Below are 18,530 nucleotides of genomic sequence, written 5' to 3'. Positions count from 1 at the left end.
AAGAGAAGGAATAAATAACACTTTCTGATTTACTTTCTCCACACCAGTCATGGATTTTATAGACCTCAATCATATCCCCCCTTAGTTATCTCTTTTCCAAGCTGAAGAGTCCCTGTCTTATTAATCTCTCCTTGTATGAAAGCTGTTCCATACCTCTGATCATTATTGTTGCCCTTTTCTGTACCTTTTCCAATTCCAATATATCTCTTTTGAGTTGAGGCGACCACATCTGCACGCAGTATTCAAGATGTGGGTGTACCATGGATTTATACAGAGGCAATATATTTTCTGTCTTATTATCTATCCCTTTCCTAATGATTCCCAACATTGTTAGCTTTTTTGACTGCCACTGCCCTTTGAATGGATGTTTTCAGAGAACTAAACACAAATACTCTGGTTGTCGCTCTGTGCCCTTTTGAGTGGAACATAATAAAACAGTTACAAGACATTATAGCAGTTTCTTGATAATTCAGGAACTATATAGATATGTTACTATTGTTGCTATCCAGACTAAATCTTTATAGCTCCTATTCCTTTGCCAAAAAGAACATTTTTTCACAATGTATATATGACGCTAACTTGCATATATTGCGTTATAACTACCAAGAGTTTTGGTTTTTAAAAAGGGCTCAAACAGCCCAATTTCTCCTCTTCTCTGTGAACTTGGGGGGGGGCGGGGAAGCACAAGGGGATGAGAATAAATTATTATATGAATTTTCATTTGATTTTGTTTTCTCTTGTTGGGCCAATGGAAAAGCATAGCAAAAACACTTTTGGGGAATGTATCTGTCTATTTCTAAATTCCGTGAAACTTGAGATGTTTGGGTGGTGAATGGAAATGTAGTGGAATGCTACTTGTGGGAGCAGCAAAATACTATAGATTGTTTCCTATCTTCCTGTACCAAATCTGCAATATTTTTTCACATATGTAGTTAAGTAGAAAGCTGGATATGGAGTAATTTGGTATAACACAGGGACACTTTATATTAATTTGCAGTTGGAGGGAGGAATAAGTTACTGGGTAGTAGATTGTTGTGAAACATTTCAAAGAGGCACTTCACTTCAGGAAAAGTGGACCTAAGTGCGGCTCATGTGTCATTAGGATACTCAAGTAGTTCATCTGAAAATGATACCACCTGCCTGAAGGTGTTTGACTAGGGCTGGTCAAATTTTTTTTTCATTGAAGCTATTTTTCAACAGATAATTTTTTGTTCTGTTTTGTTTTGTCAAAAAAACCCGAACACTTTTTGTGAAAGTGTGTGGTTTTCTGTGGAAAACATCAATATTAGGTCAAAAAAGAATGCCCCAAAACTGACTCTTTCAGCTTTTGGGATGAAAACTCAAATATTTTGATTCAAAATGGTGCTGCCATGCCTCATTGGAACTGTAGTTTGGGTACTATATGCTCCCATTTTTCCGCTCTGGCAAGGCTAACTCTCGCATAATGCCCCAGGGTCTTCTATGATGAATCACCACCCAGAGAGCGAAGAAAGTTGTGTATCATGGGAGATGTAGTCAAGGCCTGAGAGCCTGGCCTATTGAGGAGAATGAGAGCATAAGGTTTCCAAACTACAACTCCCATGAAGCATGGTGGCACAATTTTGAATCGAAATATTTTGGTTGTCTACATTTGCCATGCAAAATTTCAATAAAAATTCAACAAAAGTGAATCTTCCATCAGGGGAAAATATATTTTTTGACCAACTCTAGTATTGAACTAGATTATGGCTGTCACATAGTACAGTGTCATTGTCTTCCACTAGAACACATCATTTTGTAGTTCACTTTATTAGTATGTAAAATTTTTAGGACCCAGTTAGGCAGGCCTTGAATACTCAATGTGGGTGCACAAGTGACAAGTCCCATTGACTATTCTAGTGTGTTAAGGATTACGTGCAAAGTTATTCTGAGCCACATCCTAACTCTTCTCTGGAATTTATTGGAGGACTTTCCAAGGAGGAGTTCAGTTCACTTTTTTGTGTTCATCAGAATCATCAGTACAGAGAAGTTAGTCAAACCTGGAGCTTTGCAAAACCTATTGGTTTTGATTGACACGATTCGTATGAGTTTGGTTGAACCTTTCCTCTGGGAACATTTCATAAGAACCCAACATCTTAATGCAAAACTCAACAAAATCTGCAGGCTTCAAGTGATCTATACATCTATTCAGGTGGTACATTTTCATGGTTTTGTTCTGAGACCAATCAAGTTTCACAATTAAATGATGAAACCTGTGTTTTGAGGTAAATTATTCAGATTTCCAGTCTTTATCTCTAAAATATCATGATCAATTTCACCAGTGAGTCTAAGAGTTTCACCTATCTCAAGATTGTTACAAATGTTTCACCCAGCTTTAGTTATAACTCCTTCTGTGTCAATTAAAGTTTTCATGTTTTGATTAATGAATAATCTATTACTCCAGAGTTCCTTTTGGCAAGGTACAGAACATAACTGACTTGTTGAGTGATCCTTGTGAATTCAGACTTATCCCAGCAGAACTAGCCATGTTGTTTAGTTTACCTAGTTACTTTCATCTCTGTTTCTTTGAGAATCTCTGGAAATCTGCCAGGAATTTTGGAGTAACAAGAGAACTGCATTGCTTGAACATAGCCATATTTTATTTATGTTTACGTCTCAGTGTTCTGATTCAAAGACTGTCTTGAGTTTTATGGAATGTGACTTGACAACAGAAACACAACCCAGTAACACAAAATGTACTTTTTGTGAGGTTAAATAAAATCTGTAAATCTCCATGCATACTGCAGTAAAGCAGCAAAATGGCTTGATCATCCAATTCCAATGCCTTATTTTAGTGCCAATCTAATCTGTGATGGTGATTGTTTTTCTTTGCTCTTACTGGTACCTAGAGAGGAACTTATTCACCAACAAAACATAAAGATGCAGAGCCATCCAATTTATGGAAATCTCCAAATGAAACACAAATGTTTTTATCTGAACTGTTCTTGAAACGTCCCCCACCATCTCACAGCTGATTGTCATTGCATCAAAAAGATCATTATGAAACCGTAAGTAAGATAATAAGCCTTATTCATAGGCCAATTTTGACCCCTCCTGGAATTTTGGCAAAAACATCCAAGACTCCTGAAAATCATTTGTTGAAGATTCTTCTCTAGGTGCCATTTGATAGGCTTTGTTTCTTGCTGATGAAGAGACAAACCCCTCTTGGGGGGGTAATTTCTTTTTGTAATTCTTGACCTTGCTTCCTTAGCATAAGGCGGCACTAGTTTCTATCCTGGCTTTCTTTCCATTTTGTTTCTGATCGGTTAATTCATAAAGCCAACAAATGCAAATGGAAAAATAGGGATGAAGCTCCCTTTAAAACAATTAACAATATGATAGCAGCGGGCTCCAGCATAAAAAGGGGACTTTCCTCATGTTTCAATAATCATACTATTCTCTCTTTGCCAATACAGCAGTAGTCTCAGTCTGATTCCCGTTACGTGATGGAAAAAGTCAGTTTCCTTAGAATAAGTTACTACAACCAATACAATTTTTGAACCAGTCCTCATAACTTTTTATGCTCTTGAGCCCCAGTTTCATTCTTTTGATATGAAATTGAACAGTGCTGCTAATAAAGTCTCCAAGACTAGAAATGGTGCAGAAGAACCCTGCTGATATGAAGTGTCTGCTGCTGTAAACTGAAGTCTCAACACTCAAACTGGTGTCTTCACTTGTTACTTAAGAAAATAGAGTATCTAGAAAATGTTAGTAAAGCCTCTAATAGCCTCACTGGTTTTGCCTTTGTGTGGATGGGGAAGGGGATGTTTTCAATTATGTATTGCTGTTACTGAATCCTTTGCAAAAATTCAGTCTTCCCCCTTCAGATCTCTATGATCTTCAGGATACCCAAGAAAATGTATGCATCTAAATCTGATGGCAAATCCACTTTCTGTTGGTACAATTGTTGCGTGAGATCTGTGCCACACCACTTAGAGGCACAGCACAGAACTCGCTGCCCAGTGGGAGGGTGACCTGAAGTGCCACCTTTGTGCCCTCCCTATACTGGGCTAGAGAGGTACCTGGAATAACTTAGTCAGCTCTAGTGGGACTGTCTGTTATTACAGCAGTGCCCCTAAGCTGCCCTATGGGCTAAGCGCTACCTGGGATCTCCACAGTGCTACGTGCTGTGGCCCTATTCCTGTATTCCAGGGCTTCTAAGGAGGTCCTCTAAGGATGGCCTTAGAGCTGTCTTCTAAAGTGCCTGTGGTGGGGGGAATCCTTCCCCAGCTGTAACTCAGAGTTTTTAGGGGCCTTTTACAGCGCTGCAGCCTTCCTAGCTGGGTCCTTACCCACAGTGATTATATCTTGTCATGGTAGAGAGTTTGTGTAGCAGATATTTGGAAAAAACTGTACTGTCACAGAGCTCTATTTCCAGAGGTAGCTTAAGTTATCCACGATAAACAACATAATTGCCGTTGCTTAAGGCAGAATTTGCTGCTCTTAGTTTCTCTGCTTCCATTCTCTTCCGTGCCAAGCTTAGATTAAACAAAGATCAAAAGCACCATGTTTTATGATGATGGGGAAAACATTTTTGCTTCCCAGAATAAGAATAGGGAAGATAGCTTTGTTAATCTTAATAATGGTTCCATAATTGATCCAACAAATTGCTTTAGATTTTTGAGACAAATGACAGTGTAATCTAGCATCTATTTAATGATCAAGGTCCTGCCTCTGCATTGTGTAACATATGGGTTGACTGCTGCACCTGCACGTTGTACAGTGCAGGATCTAGCATTTAGCAGTTCACTTTTCAATCCAAGCAAATTCAACTACTTTTTGATATTAATATGTGAGATTTAAAAAAAAAACACCCTGGTTCATTTTTCTATACCCCTTGATGTGTGCTCTTGTAAGAGGCCTTACCTTTGAAAATAAAGCAAATGTCTGAATTCCAGATTTTAATCCATGTACAATTTCGCATCTTATTTAGAGTTATGGTTTAAATAGTGTATGTCATGAAATAATAAATATTTGTAAAATCTTGAGATTCAGTCCAAAACTTCATTCAGGTAGAGTTAAGGTTGTTGTAAATGTATGCTTTAATGTACCTTTATTAGACTTGTCATTATAGCAAAATAAACAGCCTTGAAAGTAAGAAATTAAGGTTAGAAGCAAACATTTGGAAGTCAGGATATTAGATGTTTGCAGTTCAAAAATTAATGAAATACTCTTTTTTACCATTTTAAACCCAACCTTAACTCTGCTTTCTTATCCCACATTACCCACTCCTATCCAGTATTCAGCTGCAAGACACACGCTGCCACATTATGCCAGGTAAAATGTTACATACTAGCCTGTAAACTGCAAATCCTCCTTCTCCCTGTAGTTAAAGAATGCAATTCAGACCTTACAGTACCCTGTTGGTATGCACCCAAGGACCCCAATGTATCCTATTTCCTTCTATGTAATGTCTGTAGAAGACCTTATTCACCTTCCCAGCATTCTCAAGATAAAGGACCAGGATAAACCTTCCCAATTCTTCCAACTTGAAAATATGGGCCTTCAATCCCCCAATATTATATTTTCAATAGGGGTTGGAAAGGTGTGTGCAGTTTGTCATTGTGCAGCAAAGGCAATATAATAGTTAGCATACCAAACAGGAAACACGTGAGTTTCTTTCAAGTGACAACTTGTAGTATTCTCCCACTAGTCAGAGGAAGATCAAATGTCCGTACTTTTTTTTAAATCTGTGCATTGCCTTTGATGCTGTTGACCACAAGGTGGCATTGATTTGTCTGAGTCTGGCCGGGGGAGAGGGCCTTGCACTGGAATCAGTGTTTTGTTGGTTTTTTTTTTGTTTTTGTTTGTTTTTTAAGAGATGATGCAGTAGGTAGCTTTGGGATTGTTCTCTCTCCTGCAAGGTTTTGTGCAGGAGGCAGGATTTGCTCCACTGGAATGGAAGAAGTTTTGACGTGACATAATAAAACTTTTCTAAATTTTGCAAGAAGCCAGTCAAGTCCACACAATCTTTTGCAGTGTAAAAAAAATTCTAAGCAGTAAACAGGGAGCTAGGCAACGCTACTTCATACAACAGGTAATAAACATAGGAATAATTTACAAGGGTTGGCAATTGAAACAGTACAAATAACGTGAAGAAACACATTGGCAAACACATTTTGTAGTCTGGTGAAAATTTAGTAAAATGATTTTACGAACTCCTGAAAATTAACAGGCATGTGCATCAAGTGACTCTTCCCATTCCTCAGATGCCTTGTGATCTTAGGAACTGGAAGCCTTTGTGGTGGTCAGCCCAAAGGAATGTTGATACACCCAGAGGGGAAATTGTGCCAGTCTTAACTATGACAAAATCTTTGAAGGGGACACTACAATAACATCAACATTGTCAAAAAGGAGAACAATGCTCCAGGGTCTTGAAAACGTTTCAAAGAAACCTCCCTGTGGGGATGTGTGAGCTGTTTCAAGAGAAAATGTGAATTCACAAAGGGAACTAGCCTGCTTTCCTTGCTTCCTGTAATCTGAGGTAATACATATGAAGCCTTTTCCAGTGAGCATAAACATTATTTCACAGTTTGTAGGAAGGCAGTTAACAGCAGAGAAAAGCCCAATGTACACTGCCAACAGTGGGCCCAATCCTGAAAAGACTGGATCACTTCCTGTGAAGGGCTGAGTACTTTCCAGTATATGTGACTGGGAGCCCTAGGATGCTAAAATGAATGTACTGCCTTGGCTTAAATTGGTCTCGAAGTCCTGTCATTGCCCCAAGAGGGATTTTCATTGATTCAGAGCAAAATCTTTGGTCTCAGACAGCGTTTTAAAATGCATACATTGTTTCCTTCGAGGGAGGGTAGGAAAGTAGTGTTCAATACCAAATAACAAAGGTATAATGGACTGAATTTGCCAGTTGGGGAGCACTGCAAGATCGTATTAGCCAGCCTGGATGCTAGTTGCAGATGAACAATGAGTGGTGAGGCAGCAGAGTGTGATGTAGCATTTGCTGTTATTGCTACACCTGAGAACTTAAAACTCAGGAAATAAGCCTCTGATTTATTTCCAGTTTGAAATGCAAAATCCCATTTGCCATGCCATCATGCCTCGCAAACTTCAAACCTCCATATGCGTGACAAATGACAGAAAAGTGGAACACCTATGCTATATTTGTACATTGTGCCATTGTTGGCAAATCATAATGGTTTTTAATAGAAGAACTATTTTAAAGGATGTTTTCTCAGTGGGGGAATTGAATTAATTTTTTTTAAAAAAACAAACCAAAAACCCACACCACCACACACCCAGGAAATGGGAAGGCAATGTCACTGTAAGGTGTTGATCCATAGACTCCAATCCCCAGCATCAGACCTCTATTTGAGCTAAAGGACTATCTGTTACTGTTTGTGACACATAATCTCCCCCCTTCTGTTTTCACCTTATTGAATTCCTTTCTATTTATTTGGAGGAACATTTGAGGTATTTTCAGTTTCTAAATGTATCTCGTTTGACTATATTAATGTTTTATGTTAAATGATCCATAAGAGAACCAAATATTTAGCAGCATCAAGATGCTATTTGTAGAATAAAGCTAGATTATTCATTATTTTATGCCAATACATGAATCCTGCTCACACCACGACTTCAATCAATGAATGTGCATTACAACAGGAAAGGAGAAAATTCAGTCTGTTCACGATCCTAGCCTTCCATATTTTGTGTGCGCATAGGAAAAAGCTGCCTTAGAAATTGCTTTTATGCAATGAGAAAAGGAGTACTTGTGGTACCTTAGAGACTAACAAATTTATTTGAGCATAAGCTTTTGTGATCTGTAGCTGTTGCTCACAAAAGCTTATGCTCAAATAAATTTGTTAGTTCTAAGGTGCCACAAGTCCTCCTTTTCTTTTTGCGGATACAAACTAACACGGCTGCTACTCTAAAACCTGTTTTTATGCAATGGTTATTTTTAAAAGAGGTGGAAAAAATTCCACTTACAAACAAACATGCCCAGCCTGTTGGCTTTATTCCTAGAGTTCAGATGCAACCATTCAGGAATCAGCATGCAAATAAGCAAACTGAAGTTTCTTACAGCTAATGTAAAATCTGGAGCAGAATCATACCATACAGTAGATCACTGGAAAAGACCCTCAGGATATAAGAAATGTCTGTACTGGGTCAGACCCCTGGTCCACCTAGCCCAGGTTTCTGTCTGACAGTGGCCAGTGTCAGAAGCATCAGAGGGAATAAACAGAACAGGGCAGTTTTAGGTGATCTGTCATCCAGTCCCAGCTTCTGGCAGTTGGAGGTTTAACGACCCAGCACATGTGGTTGTGTTCCTGACCATCTTGGCTATTGATTGATGGACCTATCCTACATTAACTTACCTAATTCATTTTTGAACCTAGTTATACTTTTGGCCTTCAGAGCATCCCATGACGAGTTCCGCAGGTTGACACTGTGTTGTGTGAAGTAGTACTTCCTTTTTTGTTTTTAAACTTGCTGCCTATTAAATTAATTGGTGACCGCCAAGTCTTGTGTTATGTGAAGAGATACACACTTCCCTATTCACTTTCCCCACATCATTCATGATTTTATAAACGTCTATCATATTGCCCCTTAATTGTCTCTTTTCTAAGATGAGTAGTCCCAGTCTTCTTAATCCCCCCTCATATGGAAGCTGTTCCATACTCCTAATCATTTTTGTTGCCCTTCTCTGCACCTTTTCTTTCTAATATATCTGTTTTTGAAATGAGGTAACCAGAACTGTGCATAGCGTTCAAGGTGTGGGCATACCATGGATTTATATAGAAGCATTATGATACTTGGTCTTTTTATCGATTTATTTCCTAATGGTTCCTAACATTGTTAGATTTTTTTTTTGACTACCCCCACACATTAAGCAGATGTTTTCACAGAACTATCCATGATGACTCCAAGATCTTTCTTGAGTGGTAACAGCTAATTTAGACCCCATCATTTTGTATGTATAGTTGAGATTTTTTTTTTCATTGTGCGTTGCTTTACACTTTCGTCTGCCCAGTCACCCAGTTTTGTAAGACCCGTTTGTAACTCTTACCTTTGGATTTGTCTGACTGCAATCTTCAGTAATTTTGTATCATCTGCAAATTTTGCCACCTGATTGTGGTTCAAGAGCAGGGGCAAGCTGGCCTAGCATGCTTAAGCTAGGGAATCATCATAACTTTTCTGACTGAGGATGCATTTTTGCCTGGGCTAGACACTGTTTAACAGGCCTATTTGGCTTCCTCAGAGTTGTATTCCCACCTCCACCCTACCTCAATCAGCAGTAACCTGTTCTCTGAAGTGCTGGCACCTGACCTGTTACCATGCTATTGCTTGTGCTTGGTAGCAAGACAGGTGACGGCACTTCAGGTCCCCCATAATCTTTAGAGCTCTACCATGCTTGGCATCGGCACTTCATAAAGGAAGCAGTCACTGGCCAGCAGTAGAGGGACAGGGAGGAACTGGCAGAGGACCTAGCAGCTGTACTCTCAGGATCTTTGCACAAATCCAGTTATGCCAGTTCTTGTGATTTGGATTGAAACTCTTGCAAAGTGTGTGGGTGTGTGTGTCTGTCTTAAGGCCCCAACTTCTGAAATGAAAAGACTGCACAAGAATCTCAGCAGTCATTTAAAAAAAATGTTTCTAGTCATGGTTGCCGAGGAAGCCTGAGAGAGAGAGAACGCACCCCAGTGGCTCAGAAACCTGAGGGCAGATTAAAAACAATTCCAATTGTTTGGGATTTTTTGGTTTAATAATCCTAGGGTTTTTTTTTTCAATCTCATGACTCCTGGGAGGTGCGCCTCATGATTTTTGAATGTTTTTAGGTTGGCAATACTATAACCCAGTATGTGAACCTTCCAGCTGCAGCACCACTTCCATCAGCACCACCCTCCACGAGGAGTGTTGTCATAAATATAAAGGGACGGGTAAACACCTTTAAATCCCTCCTGGCCAGAGGAAAAACCCTTTCACCTGTAAAGGGTTAAGAAGCTAAGACAACCTCGCTGGCACCTGACCAAAATGACCAGTGAGGAGACAAGATATTTTCAAAGCTTGGGGTGGGGGGGGAAGAAACAAAGGGTTCTCTCTGTCTGTGTGATGATTTGGCCGGGACCAGAGCAGGAATGCAGGTCAGAACTCTGGTAAAGAGTTAGTAAGCAATCTAGTTAGATATGCGTTAGATTCTGTTTTGTTTAAATGGCTGATAAAATAAGTTGTGCTGAATGGAATGTACATTCCTGTTTTTGTGTCTTTTTGTAACTTCAGGTTTACCGGGAGGGATTCTCTGTTTTGAATCTGATTACCCTGTAAGGTATTTACCATCCTGATTTTACAGAGGTGATTCTTTTACTTTTTCTTTAATTAAGATTCTTCTTTTAAGAACCTGATTGCTTTTTACATTGTTCTTAAGACCCAAACCCTTGTGTTCCCCTATGCAAATTGGTGAGGATTTTTATCAAGCCTTCCCCAGGAAAGGGGGTGTAGTGCTTGGGGGGGATATTTTGGGTGGGAGACGTTTCCAAGTGGGCACTTCCCTGTTCTTTGTGTAACACTTTGGTGGTGGCAGCTTTTAACCTAAGCTGGTAAGAATAAGCTTAGGGGGTCTTTCATGCAGGTCCCCACATCTGTACCCTAGAGTTCAGAGTGGGGAAGGAACCTTGACAGGTGTGTAAGAGTCTCTAATTGGAAGTAGGAAGCTGGGGATCTGGGGAGAATGATGTGTAGAACTTCACATGGAGTGCTGGGCTGGGGAGGAGGGCAGTTAAAAATTCAGTGGTTGAGGTGCTGTACTAGTGTTTTGGGAATGGGATGCAGTGGAAATGAGGCTCTGTGCTGTGAAGGAAGCATAGCACTGTGGCCCATGCTTTGTAGCATCTCAATATGTCCTGTGACCCACCAGTCTGCCCCCAACTTGGGAATTCTTTCACATGTTTAGTAGAGCCACACATGTATGTTATCCCGCAGTTTGTCTGTCTTGTCAATATACATTTTACTTCCTGTTGCTGCGGCTTTAGTGGATGCTCCTTGAGTTGCCTATTTTAACAGGGCTGTCTTGTATCTGAAATCTACACATTTCCAGTTTGGTTCTGATGCCTCTGCTCCGGTTTTAAAATTAAGTGATATGCTACCATGAAGCATATTACCTTTGCTTCCAATCACCAATGAGAGAGCCATGGATGTGTGTATATTTATGCTCTTTAATCTTTGGTGTAGGCATCTGCTTCAACAGGAGCAAAAGCAATGATTCACTGTTTCTTATTGTGGTCTCACCTACTGAGACATTTAGAGTAAAAAGGTCTCTCACATATATTTCATAGAATCTTAAGATTGGAAGGGACCTCGAGAGTTTGTCTAGTCCAGTCTCCTCCTGCACTCCTGGCAGGCCTAAATATTATCTAGACCATCCCTGACAGGTGTTTGTCTAACCTGCTCTTAAAAATCTCCAATGATGGAGATTCCACAACTTCCCTGGGCAATTTAGTCCAATGCTTAACCACCCTGACGGTTAGGAAGTTTTTCTTAATGTCTAACCTAAACTGCCCTGACTGCAATTTAAGCCCATTGCTTCTTGTCCTATCCTCAGAGGTAAAGGAGAATAATTTTTCTCCTTTCTCTTTGTAACAACCTTCTATGTACTTGAAAACTGTTATCACGTCCCCCCTCAGTCGTCTCTTCTCCAGACTAAACAAACCCAATATTTTCAATCTTCCCTCATAGGTCATGGTTTTTTAGACCTTTAATCATTTTTGTTGTTGTTCTCTGGACTTTTCTCCAATTTGTCCACATCTTTCCTGAAATGTGGCACCCAGAACTGGACACACTACTCCAGTTGAGGCCTAATCAGCTCAGAATAGAGCGAAAGAATTACTTCTCGTGTCTTGCGTACAACACACCTGATAATACATCCCAGAATGATGTTTGCCTTTTTTGGCTACACTGTTGACTCATATTTAGCTTATGATCCACTATGACCCCCAGATTCATTTCTGCAGTACTCCTTCCTAGGCAATAATTTCCCATTTTGTATGTGTGCAATTGATTGTTCCTTTCTAAATGGAGTATTTCGCATTTGTTCTTATTGAATTTCATCTTTTTTTTTCCCCCAGACCATTTCTCCAGATTGTCCAGATCCTTTTGAATTTTAATCCTATCCTCCAAAGCATTTGCAACCCCTCCCAACTTGGTGGTATCCACAAACTTTGTAAGTGTACTCTCTATGCCATTATCTAAATCACTGACAAAGTTATTAAACCGAACCAGAACTTATACCTGCAGGATATGCCCTTCCAGCTTGACTGTGAGCCACTGATAACTACTCTCTGGGAATGGTTTTCCAACCAGTTTTGTACCCATCTAGGTTGTATTTCCCTAGTTTGTTTATGAGAAGGTCATGCAAGACAGTTTCAAAAGCCTTTCTAAAGTCAGGATATTCCATGTCTACCACTTTCTCCCCCGCCATCCATAAGGCTTGTTACCATGTCAAGAAAGCTATTAGGTTGGTTTGACATCATTTCTTCTTGACAAATCCATGGTAACTGTTACTTTTCACCTTATTATCTTCTAGGTGTTTGCAATTAATTGCTTAATTATTTGTTCCATTATCTTTCCGGGTACAGAAGTTAAGCTGACTGGTCTGAAATTCCCCAAGTTGTCATTATTCTCCTTGTTATAGATTGGCACTATATTTGTCCTTTTCCAATCCTCTGGAATCTCTCCCATCATCTGTGATGCTAATCGCTAATGGCTCAGATACTTCCTCAGTCAGCTCCTTGAGTATTCTATGATGTACTTCATCAGGCCCTGGTGACTTTAATACATCTAACTTGTCTAAGTAATTTTCAACTTGTTCTTTCCCTATTTTAGCCTCTGACTTTATCTAATTTTCACTGGTATCCACTATATTAGATGTCCAATCGCTACTAAACTTTTTGGTGAAAACTGAAACAAAAACATCATTTAACACTTCTGCCATTTCCACATTTTCTGTTACTGTTTCTCCCCCCTTATTGAGTAACGGGCCTACGCTGTCCTTGGTCTTCCTCTTGCTTCTAATGTATTTGAAGAATGTATGTTTGTTACCCTTTTGTCTCTAGCTAGTTTAATCTTGTTTTTTACCTTGACATTTCTAATTTTGTCTTAATTGTGTTTATTAACTGGCACTTCAAGTTCTTCCTGCTTACTCCCCATACTTCTTGCACTTCTGCTATTTAAAACAGCATGGTCTAGACAAAATAAAAACTTGAATGCATTACACCCACTACTGATAATGACTTTTAATTACAGATTCAAACTGTTTTTGTATGTGTGTGTTTTAGAAGGTTTTATCTGGTTCTCACAGCACAAACAAAATATATAACATTGTATTAAAATGGGATTTGATCAAGAATTTTCATAAAAGGGGCAATTTTTGAACATGGGCTGTTGGCTGATAAACAATTCTAATAGCAAAACCTGTTCACTTTGAATGTCAAACTAGATAAAATGAGTTTTACATTTTCAAATCTACATCTTACAAAACTGTTGTTCTACAGTGGGTCAATTAACATGGGGAGTACTTGGGGAATATCATGAATATCACAGTCCACTGTAGTGTTAATTGACTTCTAAAGGTGTTTGTAATGGTTTTAATGGTGACATTGAAAAATTAATCATAGTTGTATTTATAAAGCAACTGCCAACTAGGGGAAATTGCCAAAGCTGTTAAAATTGACTTCACAACATGAAACAAATCATCATAAAGTACAGGGGAATTGTTAGACTATAAACATTTTTATCCGTGGAAGATTTTGAAATGTTTTTAAACGCTAGAGAAAGATGGAATAGGTTGGGTAGTCATGGGACATGAACATCACATTGTAGAGGTCTCTGTAAAGGCTCCATCATTCACCAATTTACAGCAGAATGTCGGAAACCTTAAAGGTTGCATCGTTTCACACTATTAAAGCAAAGTTCAGTGAACAGGTCTGCAATATAGCCAGATTATTTTCTATTATGAGCTTTAAAAATCAACTGGGGCCAACTTAAAGTCAATTTACCATTTTATAGGCAGCCAGGAGCAAAGAATGCAGGATGAGTATAATATGAGGTGAGCAGGTGTACTGCTGAATTCTGCACTAGCTACCAGTGATGAAGAAACAATGCCGGAAGCCCTGCAAAGAGGGAATTATAGTAATCAAGCTTCATTGTTGACAAGGGCATGTATTGCGGATGTGAGGTAGTCATGGGATAAATAGCAGAGAAACCTGCACATCTGAAAACCTTTCATATTCAAAACAAGGCATACCATAGAAAGGATGTGGCTGAAAATAATACCAAGGGGGTGAGATCCTGGTCTCATTGAAGTTTTGCCATTGAGTTCAGTTGGGCCAGGATTTCATCCAAGACTCTTAATGTGGCTATCTATTATAAATATACATTGATGTGCCAGTATAATAAACTGTTAAAAATCAGATTACTGTGTGATAGATGGAATAGAGGGATTAAAAACAACTCAGAATGACGAGGGGTTTGTGTATGGTGGTTTAGCAGGATAATAGAGGGTTTGCTGATAAGATTTATGGTAATTTCAAAGTCTTTATCGTACAGGCTGCAATATCCATATAATGTTATCAAAACAAACTAAGGACCACATCCTACGTATTGTGCTTCCGCTTCCCATGGGAGTTTTGGGTGGGCAGTGAGTGCAGGACCAGATGCCAGTAAGATTCTCTCTGTTACAGTTATTAATTTGAAAATGTGATATGTGGTTTGAACTAGTAATTCTCTCATACTTGCTTTTCCTTGCACTTTTGCTCTTTTTCCCTTCCTCCCTCTTGAGTACGGCCAATTGCATTGTTACATGCTGCTGAGGCTTGTAAGTCTTTGCTTTGTAAGTCCATGAATGGCTATTGGGCAGGATGGTGTCCCTAGCCTCGGTTTGCCAGAAGCTAGGAATGGGCGACCGTCGATGAAACACCTGATGATTGCCTGTTCTCTTCATTCCCTCTGAAGCACCTGGCATGGGCCACTGTTGGAAGGCATGATATGGGGTAGATGGACCTTTGGTCTGACTCACTGTGGCCGTTCTTACATTATCTATGTACAACAGTCAAAAGTGCATTTGTGCTGTCCAAGTAAAAGTGGCTGACTGTGAAAGTGAAAAGGTGATTTACATCAGTGTTGTCATGTCGGGCAGTAATAAAACACTGGAAGACTGTTGGACACACATTATATTATACAATTATATAACTATAAACAATATAATTGGAGGCAGTTGAGCTTGTGTGCAGCAGGCTGTTATTTACCAGTCATCTCTTTCAAGGCTCATTAAACACAGATTTATACACAAAATAAAAGCTTAGCTCTTCAGTGGCTAAATATGTGGTGGCATTTATTCACAAAAACATAAATATGTAGGCCTAAAGCTGTCATAATCTATAATGGATGTAGTCGATGGTTGTTAGTGAAGTTGTTCAATGGCACTCTGGGAGAGCAATGCTGAGGTGTTTGCCTTAACGAAAGACCTCATTTCTATGGTTTTATTTTCATGTTCATACTAAAGCACAAATTCCCTGATCATGGATTTTGAGATCTGAAAGGCAGGAATACCCTAAAAATCATGGAAGTGTTTTAAAATGCAAGGCAGACTTCTTTCAAAGACTTTCACCAAGAAGTGTTGCATAATCATAACCTTTCTGAAATACTGTAATTCTTCAATGCCATACAAATTTAGTGGGGGAGAAATATCTTGTGTTTTAGCATATGTTTGTTTTCACTTTTACCTGGTATTCCAGCCAACATGTTCAGTTTGGTAAACACCTTATATAAATACAACCCATTTTTTTAACTTAAATATATCCACAGAATGTTTTGTCATCTTTTCTTGTGGCTTTTTGGATTTAGAGAGAAGAAATGCAAAATGAAGCATATCATTATAATGCATATTGGTTGAGGCTCTTTGTGGAATTCTGGTCAAACTTTTTAAAAAGTTTGAGTGCCAAAAGTTTGGCGTCTAAATTTATATTTAGACACTTATTTAAGTGGCTTGACTTTTAATGTGCTGAGCATTCACAGCTCCCACTGACTTATTTTTTATATATATATACATGACTATGAAACCCCAATATAAGTCACCAAGAAAATTATCCAAATAGTGCCTGCAAATCTCATCTCAAACTGTGACTGTCAGAATTTAAAAATATAGCTCAGCAATACAGAATAGCTGACCCGTATGTACTAGATCTGCTTTTGTGTAATTTCTCAATCCACATTTGAGTTTTAAATGTTCCGCTTTTGAAAGCTTTTCCAAATATGCCATTAGTTCCAGCCCCATTTTCTCATTCTTTGCCATATTTTCAACTAGCATTTCTCCCTGGTTTGACTTGTGGTGACTCCGAATGATAGACATGCTGCAGCAGCTAGATTTAACATTCTTTAACTGGAGATCTTACATAATGCTATTGCAGTGTCTTCTCTATCCTTCTGAAATGCCCACTTTTAGATTACCACATGGCATCACTGCTGACCTCAACACTGGAGTGCCAATCTGACAACAAAACAGTGTTTTTATTCAAAAGTACAACCACGCCTTGCTACTTCACGCCTTGCTACTCCACAAATCTGACTTCAGAATATTTAGTTGAGTTGTGATAGTTAAAATTAATTACAAGTCACATCACAAGTAAAGTACAGTTGACTAAGTGTACCTTAAGCATCATAAAGCGTTTGTTCATTTTAGAAACAGTGTTTTAGTTTGGGATGTTTGAGATCCAGATTCAAATTTTCCACGTTGAGCTTTTTAAAACATAAACATAAATCTATTTGCTATTTTCCCCAAAACGTGTTTAATTTGCAATGGTTCTCTCAGTCATTTATGGGAATTAGTGAAGTCCAGCTATAATACTTACCTTCTGGAACATTGCCATCTTTTCACTGTTTAGAGGGAAAACCACGTTGGACAAGAATTATATTAGCAAGATGAGAAATTCAGGTTAACAAAAATACCATTTGATTCGATTTTTTAGTAAGACTGCTTTTGCTTTAGATTTAAAAAATTATAAAATATTTTCCTTACTATTATAAGGACCGAGTCTTCAGCATGTTGCACCTACTTCTTTACAAAGTGAGTGTAAAAAGTCTACCAAATCAGCACGGTGATGTTTTTGCACTCCTGTTATAGTCACTTTGCACGAGGGTAACAGGCTACACATGAAAAAAGGCAGTGGAGAATCAAACCCCCAAATTACTAGATTTCAGGCTCATGTCAGTAGTGGCTAAATATCGTTGCTGACTAGTAGCTTTTTGCCTTGTAGTCTGTAAATACAGCTTTGAGGACAAATGTCCACATTACAGAACTCCAGTGGCAACTCGTTAGCATTGTCTGTACCATGGCCAAAGATGAAATGGATCATAGGGAATGAAATTTCTTTTGATTCTGAATATGGATGAGGCACCTTAGCTGGGAGCAGTGTGGGGGAGCTTACATTGTTGCTACCCATGCTGTGTCTACCTCCTGGTGGATAAATGAGCACTAGCTTCTGCTCTATCTAATGCTTTTGTCATTTCATGGTTAGGAATCAGAGCAAGTGTAACTTCTCATCCACTTGACTACAGGCATTAAGTAAGTCACTTTGTATGATGTGCAACAAAATAATCTTACCATGAGCTCATCTTCTCTGGTTTTAAGATTCTTTACAGCAGTCACTGTTTAAAAATCAGCATTTACTCACCATTATCGTACACTGCAGTAACTTGTGCACCTCCAAGCCTGATCACATTTTCTGTGGGATGTGACTAAAGAGTAAGAATTATCCTAGAATTCCTCTTTTCTTACACAGTCACTCACTCTTCCTGATACCTTGCAGTGTGGTTTCATTTGAATCTTAATGCTAAGGTTTGCTTAGTTCTAGTAGGTGTTTAAATGTTGGAGCCTACTTAATGTTGATAACATTTTTCCTAGTACTGAAGTAAGGGGAATGTTGATTCAAACCTTGCACTGGTCTAAAAATAAAAAAAATTAGACACACACAGTGAGTGAGGTTATATCTTCTATTGGACTAGCTTCTATATCTATATATATCTAGCTATATCTTAGTGGTGAGAGAGACAAGCTTTCGAGCTTACACAGAGTTCTGACGCGAAGAAGCTATGTAAGCTTGAAAGCTTGTGTCTCTCACCAATGAAAGCTGATCCAATCTCACCCACCTTGTGTCTCAAATATCCTGGGACCAACACAACTGCACCACCACCACATACAATAAAGATGACACTACAAAGCGGAAGAGGTATTAGAAACAATATTCCTAAAGAGACTATGGAATCAAAAGAGAAATTTTCTCTTTGGGTCTTGGTGAGCGTCTGTTAAAGATGAAATAGAAATATCAGAGAGACAATAGTGTGAATAAAACTATTACTCACCTTTTATAATGATTTTTGAGATCCTCCGATGAAAATAGTTATGAAAGTCCCAAATATGATGTTTATTACAGTAGAGCCTAGTTCTGCATTTTTGTCACCTTCTGTCCCCCAATTGAAGTTAATGAGAATTTTGAATGTGGACGGAG

General features: G+C 38.8%; 1 protein-coding gene across 15 annotated transcripts in view; it reads left to right on the top strand.

The window, feature by feature from the left end:
* Positions 1-18,530, top strand: part of LOC141982806 (poly(rC)-binding protein 3-like) — a 714,223-nt gene that overhangs the window by 244,512 nt on the left and 451,181 nt on the right. Inside the window, exon 1 of one of the 15 annotated variants that reach the window (XM_074945177.1) lies at positions 10,264-10,326. The exons of the other annotated variants lie outside the window; for them this stretch is intronic. The gene's annotated coding sequence lies outside the window, so the exon portion shown is untranslated. Of the gene's footprint in view, positions 1-10,263; positions 10,327-18,530 lie in introns of those variants that run through there. 15 annotated transcript variants of the gene reach the window in all.

The sequence above is a fragment of the Natator depressus genome, chromosome 2 (assembly GCF_965152275.1).
Source record: "Natator depressus isolate rNatDep1 chromosome 2, rNatDep2.hap1, whole genome shotgun sequence".
NCBI classification, from domain to species: domain Eukaryota; kingdom Metazoa; phylum Chordata; order Testudines; family Cheloniidae; genus Natator; species Natator depressus.
Note: the sequence above shows the minus strand (reverse complement) of the source record. Positions and strands in the feature narration are given on the sequence as shown.